The sequence below is a fragment of the Prionailurus bengalensis genome, chromosome F2, assembly GCF_016509475.1.
Source record: "Prionailurus bengalensis isolate Pbe53 chromosome F2, Fcat_Pben_1.1_paternal_pri, whole genome shotgun sequence".
NCBI lineage: Eukaryota > Metazoa > Chordata > Mammalia > Carnivora > Felidae > Prionailurus > Prionailurus bengalensis.
Window position 1 is genome coordinate 19,665,969 of NC_057353.1, and position 12,249 is coordinate 19,678,217.

The following is a 12,249-nucleotide window of genomic DNA, read 5'->3' on the forward strand; positions in this document are numbered from 1 at the left end:
TTAATATGCTGGCATCCATTTTTATATTTATTGTGGGAAAAGAGGAAAAACAGTCATCCAGGGTGAGTCTGACAAGCGATATACCACAGTTAAAAAGATTTTGTAGCCTTGGGCTTGGCAGAGTGTCCTGAAGCTAAATGTAGACAACTACAGAAAAATCTTAAACGGGGGTTAAAGGTCATAAGCACAAACAATAGACCTGAAATTTGGAGGAATTCATACTCTACTGAAGAATTCCTAGACCACTCATGAAAATAACAGATTGTCCAGTCACCAGAAAAAAACTTAAATTAAAACTAAAACTAAGCCACACCTGAAGAGTAAGCAAATGATTAGAAAGGAGGGATTTCAGGAATTTGAAAGGGTGAGAATCTAGAATCTAATGTAAATGACCCTGAAATTACCACTAATATAGGAAGTCTCTAGAAACTGAACTCTCAGAACCTGAGTGACAGTTTGCTTTTAAGAATATTAGCTCATTCTGGACAGAAATGTATGTTTCTGGCTGACCAGAGCAGTTGATCTCCTATGTACAGATTTCAGTCAGAAGCTAAAGGAGATGAATGAATGTCAACAAGGCGGTGAGTCTTGCAGGATGTGAGGACTTTTCTTTAGAAAAATCAGAGAGCAGTAGCTCTAAAATTCTTCTGCTATTCAAATTAACAGTCCTGCATTTTCCAGGATACATTTCCAAATACATTGTATTTGTAGATCTTTGTAATATCACCTTGAACACAAAGGTGTTTATTTAAAACATCCTTGAATGCTATCTAATTTTAATATCTATTTAATATCTTTGCAAAATATCTTTACCAATACATTTGGTCATTCCTTCAAACAATCATTACAGAATTGTGTGTTCCAATGTAGGCTTAGAAAATATGGCCACTGTACTAGTTCCTAAACTTGCTTGGGCCACCAGCTATGCCCAAAGAGGTTTTCCTTTAAATTGGTTATTGTTATTCTTATCACCATAGAAGTCATTCAAATATTATATTGAAGGCATTTTTATGTAATATATTTATTTCCAACCCTTGATTTTCTTGTTATTCTTCCTTATTTAATACAGTACGTGCCAAATGAAGCACCAATAGAATCTTCTTTTTTAAAGTAAAAATACAAATGGGCATACCTATGGAAAAACTAATGTTTAAAAAGAACATACATAAAACTGAATTCTACTGTCCTTAATTTGGTGGGAAAATTTTTTAAACACTCAGGAAAGACAGATATGTGTCTTCTGTGCCCCATTCCCATACCAACAAAAATTCATAAGCAGATCACTGCAATCTTCTTTTGAACCTGATCAAGCTTTCGAATCCTTCTTAATACAATATTCCAGGAGCCACTAGCAACTAATTGGAGCTTGCACTTGAGTGCAAAAAGCATTGGCCTATCTGCCTTTAGATGAAGAACATTTCATTTCTGTTGATTATTTCGGGGAAGGGTATATGTGATTTTACATACAAATGGAATGATTTTATATTTTTGTTTAAAACATTAAAACAAAACATACAGAGAAGACATTCTCAATTTATAAATGTTCCATTTGTAGGTTGTTTAAAACTCATAACCCGTGAAAACAATAGTTGGGAGTGGGAAAACAGGAAAGAAGGAAAGTAGTAACAGTATGTTTTACCACCCAATCACCCAGAGTATCTACCCAGGTAATTCAGAGTTAAATCCAATCTATATTAAGTTGAGGTTTCTATGTGAATCCAAGAACAATGGAAAAACACATCTTTGTACAAAAACTTGTATACAAATGTTCAGAGCTGCATTATGCATAAGAACCAAAGGTGGAAACTATCCAACTATCCATCAACCAATGAATGATCAAATAAACTGTGGTATATCCATACAATGCCATATTAAGTATTGGATTTAAGGAATGGAGTACTGACATATTCTGCAATATGGCTGAACCTTGAAAACATTATGCTGAGTGAAATAAGCCAGTCACAAAAGACCACATATTCTGTGGCTCCATTTATAAAAAATATCTCCAAAAGACACAAATCCATAGAGATAGAAAGTAGTGATTGCCAGATGCTGGGAGAGGGACAGTGGGGAGGGACTGTTAATGGGTATGGAGTTTCTTTTGTGGGTGATGAAAGTGTTCTAACATTATTGTTATGATGGCTGCACGACTCTCTGAATATATTAAATATCTTTAAGGTATACATTTCAAGAGGGTGAAGTATACGGTATGTGGATTATATTTTAACGAAGTTGTTATTTTAAAAAATTCTGTTGGGGGCACCTGTGTGGCTCAACCAATTGAGCATCCAACTTCTAGTCAGTTCATAATTTCACAGTTGGTGAGTTTAAGCCCCACATCGGGCTTGCTGCTGTCAGTGCAAAGCCCACTTTGGATCTTCTGTCCCCTTCTCTCTTCCCCTCCTCTGCTTGCACAAGTGCTCTCTCTCTTTCTCAAAAATAATTTTTTTTTAATTCTGTTGGAAAAAGATGCAGAGAACCAAATTGTGACTCATTCAATTTCTAGGTAAGTTTCTAAGGAGCTTCCTATAATAAAAACAAGATTGTCTAAAAATCTCTGTAAGTCAACATTAGTTAGAAAGGTATCTTTGGTGTTTTCTGTTAAGGAATGGAGACAAAAAAAGAGTATCAGCAAATGAATTTTGTAGTAGGGTAGGTGGCAAATTAACTTCCACTCTAAAAATTAAGGGAAATAGCCAAACAAATCTGCACCCAGTGTTCTCAGGTTTTCTCTAGAGATAAATGAAAATAAATCCAGTTTGAGGATTCTGATCACTTACATTTGTGTTTCACTATTTTTTTTTAATTTTAGAGAGAGAAAGAGAGAGAGAACTGGGAGAGAGGCAGAGAGAGAACCCCAAATAGGCTCCACGCTTAGTGTGGAGCCCCACATGGGGCTCAATCCCACCACCCTGGGATCATGACCTGAGCTGAAATCAAGAGTTGGACGCTCAACCGACGGAGCCACTCAGGCGCCCCTGTGCTTCACTAAGTTTAGATTTTCAAAGTACTTTATTATAATTCCTAATGGCAAAATTATCTACCAGCAGGACCCACCCTAGTAATCTATGAGCTTATAAAGCAATGGACCTTCCCTCTCCCTTGCAGACACACATACATAATAATATCTAATGTTGAGACCTCCCACTTCTGTATTAGAATATATTTTTTGTCTTGCAAATCGACCCTAGAGATTCATTTTAACCTGACTTTATCTATATGTGTGTAGCAGATTACTGTAAATCATCTATCTATTCATTAATGCAAAGTTCCTAAAGATTCTTTCATAATTTTTTTTTGTTGTTTTTTAGAGAAAGATAGAGAGGGGGAGGGAGAGAAGAAGAGAGAGAGAATCTGAAGCAGGCTCCATATTTAGCATGGAACCCAATGCGGAACTCTACCCCCTGACCCTGGGATCATGACCTGAGCTGAAACGAGGGGTCAGTTGCTGAACCGAATGAGCCACCCAGGCACCCCTCTTTCATAATCTTATCACTACTTTTGTTCTAATTATTAGGCAGAGTGAAAAATATTACCCATAGTAGTTCAAAACAAAAACGCAAAAACCTCCTCAGAAACAAAAGAAGTCTCATCCCAATCGGCAGATAAATGCAAACATTGAGAAACAAAGAGCTAACTAGTTTTACGGTGACTTTTCTCAAGAAAACTTGGGAGGGGGGGGGCTGGTAAGGAACTCTGTGCCTGGTTCCCAGGTCTGATGTACTATTAACTCCTAATAACTGAGGAGGACAGATCTCTGTCTTCTATGTCTACTGGCAACGTGTGTAAAATTACTCATCCTTAAGAATCTTGCGGCTGGGCTTTCTGCCTAGCTGCTCTCCTGGATGAAGATCTGTGCATGTAGCAGCTCACAGAACCATGTAGGTAATTTCCTATTCCCAAAGCAAGGGGAAAGGAGGCATGGGGGGCTTCAAGTGCAGGATGTGTGTGTGCCTGATGTCAAAGGTAGGGAAAGCTGGAACGAGACGACGGTTACTTGCACTTGAGGAACAGTTTTAATAGAAATTGTGGAAGATTTCAGCAAAGTGAAGAGAGATGAAGGAGAACCGATGTGGAGATGGCATTGGGTGGGTTTTACAAGGTGACTTTCTATGAACTGTCCAGGCCGGGTAAGCTCTGCTGTAAAGTTGGCTGCTTTGCGTATTTTCTGCCTCCAGTTTCAAACACAGTCCCAGTGCTGCCCAGAGACAAAGCTTTACTTTAGCAAGAGAAAGTTGTCCAGGCAAGGGACAGGTGGTAGGAGCGAGAAGGGAAATGGTTCTTCTGACAGAGATGAAAAAGTGAGCCACTCCTTCCTATTTTCTTTATTGTAAAATACACATAATGTAACATTTATTTATTTATTTATTTAATTTTATTTTAAGTTTATTTATTTTGAAAGAGAGAGAGAGAGAATGAGCAAGGGAGGAGCAGAGAGAGAGACAGACAGACAGACAGAATCCCAAGCAGGCTCCACACTGTCAGTGCACAGCTCAATGCAGGGCTCAAACTCACAAACCCGTGAGATCATTACCTGAGCTGAAATCAAGAGTCAGAGGCTTAACTGTCTGAGCCACCCAGGGGACCCCATAATGTAACATTTATCAAATGCACAATTCAGCGGCATCAAGTGTATATAAAATGCTATGCAATCCCATTGTTAACCTGAGAAAAATTTCATCAGCCCAAAAGGAAATCCTGAGTGCGTTCAGCAGTCATTCCCCACTCTTCCTCCCCCAGCCCCTGGCATCACCAATCTGATTTCTAGCTTAGGGAAGCTTGTACATGAACATTCATAGCACTATTCGCAATAACTAAAAGCTAAAAGCAACCCAAATGTCCATCAGCAGATGAATGGATAGACAAAATATGGCACATCCATACGACAGAATATTATTTGGCCATAAGAAAGAACAGAGTGCTGATACATGCTACCACACAGATGAACCTTGAAACATTGAACTTTCCATTTCTGCCCTTAGAAGAAATGAAGGCATCAGCAGGAGAGTGGCAGAATATCACACAAGGGTTCACAGACCTGGGTTCTGGGAAGGGTTTCTTCTCTGCTCTAAGGCGTCAATGAGCTAATCCATTTAATACCTTGCAACATTTCAAATGTTCCCGTCATAAAACTGGGTGAAGCAACCCTGCTTCCACACTGGTTCATTTTAACAATTTGAATTGTTCGGGGGCACCTAGATGACTCAATAGGTTAAGCGTCCGACTTTGGCTCAGGTCATGATCTCCCAGCTCATGGGTTTGAATCCCACATTGGGCTCTGCGCTGACAGCTCAGAGCTTGGAGCCTGCTTTGGATTCTGTGTTCCCTCTCTCTCTGCCCTACGCCCACCCCGCTCGCATTCTGTCTCTCTCTCAAAAATAAATAATAAAAGCATTAAAATTTTTGTTTAAAATTAATTTGAATTGTTCTTTTTAAATGCTTTAAAAATGCCTAAGAGCAAGCAGTGAATAATTTAGAGATTAGAGGGCATTGGGAAAAATAAGTCAAGAAGGATAGAATTGTCAAACAGCCTATCCTTCCTTCCTTCATTTTTATGACTCGCCTTCCTGTTCTACCTCTCCTCTCCTCCCTGCCCTTTCCCCACCCCACTCCCTCCTATAAGCCTCCCTTCCTGGGCTGCTTTGGACTCTGTATCTCCCTCTCTCTGCCCCTCCCCCACTCAGTCTTTCTCTCTTTCTCTCTCTCCCTCTCTCTCTCTGTCTCTCAAAAGTAAACAAACAAAACATTTTTTTTTAATAAATAAAGTATACCGTGAAGCACTGAAACATTCCCATTTCATGGATGGCAAAACCAAATCCCAGGCATGTGCAGTAACTCATCAGCATAGCTCAAACAACAGGTAGCAGAGCTGAACTAGAATGTAGATTATTTGCTTCCCATATTAGTGTTTGTTTCCTTTTCATTATGCCCGACATCAATCGCTCCTAAATGGGGTCGTGCTCCTAATAGGGCAACATTTGAAAGATATCAAAGCAGCAGCATTATTCGCAATATTCTTCCTTCTGAGAAGCCCATTCCTGCCAATCCCAGGAGTGCGACAGCTGTCAAGGAACTGCCACTTGTTAATGGAAAGAACTTCAGAGAGGCCCCAGGGGGTAGGTGTCATGGGTATTCATTGCCATGCGCACTGAAGAGTGGGGAAACATTAGATACATCCCTGAGGTTACTGTCTCAATAAAAGAGACAACGATGCCTGCAGATCATTATGTTATTGCCTCATTAAGTATGATAACAGAAGTATGAATGAAGTAAGTACTGAAAAGAAAGCCAGGATTCTGTCTGTCTATGAGGTTAGAAAATATCCTCAGAAGTGACACCTGAGCAGGACTTTTCAGGGTAGACAGAAGTTCTACAGATCAGCAGAAGAGTGTATATGTTCTGGATATGTGCCTGCAGTATAACTTTCAGACCTCACTCCCAGCTCTTAGAGTCATGCTTACTGGAGAACAGCATTTGCTGCTCTCATTACAAGCTCCTGTCCAGGAGCATTATTCCAGTCTGTGCAAAAATTCCTGATCCTCTTAGTCCTTATCTGCTATTTCAAGGCAAGTGTTTGATATCAGCGCAGAATGAAGAAAGCCTCCAGGCCGGCAGCCACCTTATGCTGATTAGGTAAACACGCACACTTCTTCCAGATTCTGCAATGGTTTTCTGCTCTCCCGGCCTGGAATGTCTTTTTTTCTCCAGTCATCAAGAACCCCCAAATCCAATCCAAGCGTCCGTACTACAACCGCATTCCCTCCTGCCAACTTAGACCTCTACCTCACCATGACACTTGACCTCTTGCCAATCCACTTGAATTCTGAGCCTTCTCCCATTAGTGAGACCTCAAACTATGATCTCTCTCTCTGACTCTGTTTCCCGTTTCCCTTCCAGCTCCTGCCTCATGAACCTACTTCATAAGCCTTCCTCCCCTCTTGACTCTTCCCATGAGTCCTTTTTTCCTCGACTGCATAGGACCTTGCTCTGCACTGGGTATCCACAAAGAAACCAAAATTCATATTTCTGATAGTATCTCCAAATTGATTACATTTACAGTCCCAGAAGTACTCTAAAAGGATTTTTTTTTTTTTTTTGTCATTCAATTTAAATGTGTGTCCTCTTTTTGGCCTTTGCTCTCTGTTGTGTACTAGGAATTACTAATTTTTTTTAATATTTATGTTTTTAACTTTATTTTTAAAAAATTTTTTAATGTTTATTATTTATTTTTGAGAGGGGGAGAGAGAGAGACAGAGCATGAGTGGGCAACAGGAAGAGAGAGAGGGAGACATAGAATCTGAAACAAGTTCCAGGCTCTGAGCTGTCAGCACAGAGCCCAATGTGGGGCTCAAACTCACAAACAGCGAGATCATGACCTGAGCTGAAGTTGGTCTCTTAACCGACTGAGCCACCCAGGCGTCCCCCAAAATATTTATTTTTGACAGAGAGAGAGCACCCACAAGCTGGCGAAGGGAAGAGAGAGAGGGATACAGAGGATCTTAAGCGGCTCCGCATTGAGAGTGGAGAGCCAAACATGGGGCTTGAACTCACAAACTGTGAGATCATGATGGCCTGAACCACAGTCGGATGCTTAACCGACTGACTCACCCAGGCACGCCTAGGAATTACTATTTTTGATACATCTTATAATCATAGAATGAGTTTTTTATATTTTATATATTGTGGGTTGCAAGCATAAAGTTTCAAATGGAAGCATATACCACGCTGAGTGTATACCACAAGGATGTATTAGGTGATGGCCGTCTCATTTTTTCTCATATGATGGACACTTTCCTTCAACTTTATATTTTTCTTCATAGTATTATCACTAGCAGGGGTCTGCTGAATTTGGTCCCCAAGAACCACTGAAGGGGCGAGTTCGAAAGAAGAAAAGAAAGACGAGAGAAGACATTTTTTCCCAATGATACAGTGTGGTTATCTTGGAGACAAGTGTCAGGGCCCAACTGATCTGTACTGTAACCACATTATGCAGTACTGAGGAATGTCGCTCCCTAGCTCGGTAAAAGGTCCGTTCTAGGCACAGCTTTGGAAGACGTGATTTGATGTCTTTCTTTCCTGCCAGCCCTCCCACACCACGCTCCCTGAAGCGCCCTCCCATGCAAGCTCTAATATCCTCTCGTGAGTTGGCAAATTTCTTCTCTGAAGAATAAAGGGCAGGAGGTTTTTGTTTTTAAAACCACACCTATTAAGCCAGATGAATCTCCATCAGAGGAATTTCAGATATGAGAGAGGTCAACACGGCTAAGAGTTTCTGTTAGGCTCAGTTCCCCTGAATTTCCACTTCATAACCCTCAGATTATACATACAGTTCCAAGGTTTTTGCAAGGATTCTCAGAGCTATCCAAGGTGAGATTTACAGTGCCTGGTATTGGGTGAGTTTTAGACACCAAATGTTGTTAGGTTAAAAATTGTCTAAACAATCTTCCTCCCCTCTTCCAGAAGACTGGGCTTCTATTTTTAGCTCGATATTATACTGAGTTCATTTTCAGGAGACTCAAACAGCATAGATAGAGCCTTGATGAGTTTTTAAATTTTTTTCCAGATCGACTGCCTGCCTTGCAGCCATGGCAAACTTTGGGTTTAGTGTCTGATATTTATGATTACATAATACCGTAAATATCAGATAACAGTAGCATTTAAAGGAATAATAAAACACTTTAAGTGGCCCCTTTTAAAAACTACTGCTTTCCAGAGTAACAAAATGCAAATGTTTGGCTGACATTTCTGTTCTAAAAGCTGATGGAAGACAGAGATTTGGAACACTACCCTCTGCTAGCTTCTCTAGAGTGACATTGTGGCACTTTCTACTGTAGATGTCCTGTAGGGGGCATTACTCTAAAAACAGATTTCCCCTGAATTAACGTCTTTCAAATTTATTTAATTTTGAATTACCATCTCAAAAAAGTACTCTAAATTTATTCGAGTGATTTTTTGTGGAAAATATCTTTCTAATGACTTTAGAGCTGAGTGCTAAAATATCCATTGCCAAGTGCATGAAGCACTTTGAAAATCAAGGTTCTGATATATCTTCTCTAGGAAAAACTTAAAAAAAAAAAGTCAATAAAGGAGTCTGTGATAAATGAAGTATTTCACTGAAGAGATATTTAAAACAAATGAGCACGTTTAATCAATTTCCTAGGACTCAAACAGCCAGGTAATAAAAATGGAAGATCCCATACCATATCAAGTTTTCTTTTTTTAACATTTTAACAAACCATTTAAAAAACATTCCTGGGGTGGGGTGGGGGGAATGAAAACCTTAGATAGTCTTTTAAAAAAATGCTGGCACTCTTTACATTTACCCTTTGGCTATTTTTAAATTTAATTTCTAATCCCATAATTGAGTTCACAGTGGTTGCAACTATTATCAAACATCTTTCGGGGATTAGAACTCACTTTGGGTTCAAATGAAGCATCAGAAAATCATGTATGTTGTTGTCCTGAGAAAGTAATGCATGCCAATTAAAATTCCCCTGGGATTAATGGAAAGAGTTGAAAATGATTTATTAAAAATGCCATGGGGATTACTTGCCATATTTTTTTAAAAAAATCAAATGTATATCACTATTAGGCCCTGCAAAAGATACAGAGCCTTAGAAGAATGAAAGCTGACCAGGGACCTGGTACAGGGAAGGCAATTGAACACAGTGCCACAACTCTATTCAATGTAACCTGAACACTTTCTGGGTCCTAAGTGCCCCCATGTGCTTGGATTGGAGAAGTGGGGGGCCTCAGATCCCTCCCCCTGGATCTAAGAGACAGATTTCATTGTAAGAAAGTTCTTCTTTATGGGTCATTTGTGTCTCTCATTTCAGAGCAAAAATGGCGAGTTGTTTCTAGCATTTACAGAAAACCTCTCCTTGTAGAAGGTATCCTTATACTTTTTAGACACACACATAAACATGGTGTCTGGATGCGGGGGGTGTCTGGGTGGCTCAGTCTATTAAGCACCAGACTTTTGATCTCAGCTCAGGTCATAATCTCGCAGTTCCTGAGTTCAAGCCCCGCATCCGTTCTCTGCTGTCAGCACAGAGCTTGCTTCGGGTCCTCTGTCCCCTCCTCTGTCTGCTCTGCCCCCCTTTCTTGCTCAAAAATAAATAAACATTAAAAAAAAAGTGAGGTCAGGGCACCTGTAGCAAAGTGAGAGAGACTTTTGATGAATGACTTTACCACCTCAAAATTCTCATAAATAGGAACTAGGGAGTTGAAACAAGAACACATTCATTACTGATATAAATTCTAAAGGTGGGAGTCCAAATCCAGAATTTACTTCTTACTGAATGTTTGACCTTGAGCAGAGCACTTTATATTTCTAAACTTCCCCTTGTCTGTAAAATATAGATAACAGTAGCTTCCTTACTGGAGTATTGTGATGGTGAATTAAGTTAACCAGGGTGAATATATTAAAAGCCTACCTAACAGTGAATGTTCTAAGACTATTAGCCATTATTATTTTTGTTATGGTAAGAATTTAGAAGAAGGAACAGTCCTTTTTACAAGATAGTTTGGGGGTGGGGGAAGGGAAGGCAAGACTAAAGAGCATTATCTTTAAATTAAAAGATATGTCTGTTCTTTCAAGGTTTACCAAGAGAATTTAAATAAATTTTTTAAATAAAATACAAAAAAAAATCCTCTCAGAGAATAGATTTTTTTTAATTAATTCTATTTGTTTTCAAAATAAATAAGAATTATGGTAATAAACCTTTAAAGTGTTAGAAGCAGTTAAGCAATTAATTAGAACAAGTAATAATTTCAACTTTAGTTTGTAGGATTTATACATTCAAAATCAAATCCTTTGTTACACTAAACCAGAAAGAGCTATTTAGCCCATGAAAGAGTTAACACTGATTTAGAGGTGTCCTATTTTTTTTTAAAAGAGATTTGTCGGAAGATGCTTGACAAATCTGCCTCTAAAATCAACTGCAAAAATATTGTGACTGCTCTTTCCACAGTTTTCCTAGGCAACTTAGCTGATGCAAAAGAAATTGTGGTTGTCAAAATAATAAGCAAACCACATTTTACAACCATCAAGAGAAAAAAGGAAGTGGAGTTTTCTATTTTGTACAGTTGTGCATGTCCTAGTGTCTGACGAATCAGAAAGACTAGCATAAGGAGAGGTTAAGAACGTCAATTTGTTGATTATCTTTCTTAAACAATCTAACAAAATCCAAGCTTTTATTTAGCTTGTAGAAATTACATCGGTCCACTGAGTAAGCAACTGAAGATTGCTGCTCATTAAAAGAACTATATGTTCATGGAAATGAACATTTTTTTTATTAACATCTGTAAGCTCTGGTTTCTTGGTAAAGACTATAATGGTAATGAATGTGCAGCTGTTTTCCATCTGTTACTTAGAAATTTTTACCCGAGTACTTACTTCCCAGTAGTGTTAAGTGAGTACTAGAACACGATTACCTTCCTTACAATGAGGGAGGACAGTGTGTCAAGGGACTACACTCTGCTTTTGAACAGTTATGGACTCCACAGGTCAGTTATGCAGTCAGAAGTAAGGGCCTTCGTGCTAACTAACAACTTAATCTCCTCAAACAAGCTGAGCTGCGTCGTTCAAGAAGCTGCACCTGTAAATTCTAGCAAGACAAGCAATCCAGTAGCATTGGAAATAGATTGGAAGATCTATTATGTAAATGCACTGTGCTAAGTTCTAGACAGAAAGGATGCAAAAATGAATATGACAAGTTTCTGTTCCCAAAGAGTTTACGGTTTTAAAATGGATTGGCTTGGGGTCCTGAAAGAAGGAAACCGGTCCCCTTTTTTTCACTAACGTTTTTTAATGATATTACTTGTGCGCTATGTATCCATGTTTCTATCGTCTTCTGTTGTTTTGGTTCAGTGATTATTGTTTTGCCACTATTTTTTTTCTTTTGTAAACTTATCTATGACTTACCTTTACATTTTAAGTTTTTAAGTAAATATCAGGAGAAGAATGAACTCAGGATCCTGATTGAGAGCCAATACAGTAAAACTTTGGATTGCAAGAATCTTGTTCTGTGAGTGTTCTGCAAGACGAGCAAACATTTCTAATAAATTTTAACTTGAGAAACCAGAGATGTCTTGCAATGTGAGTAGTGTGTGACACAGAACACCACATCATCACAACTGAGCCAATGGTTCTTCTCTCTCTCTCTCTCTCTCTCTCTCTCCCTTGCTGTGGGATTGTGGGTGATCCTCTCCCATGCTCAGATGCTCTGTCTCAGGCAGCGGTGTTTG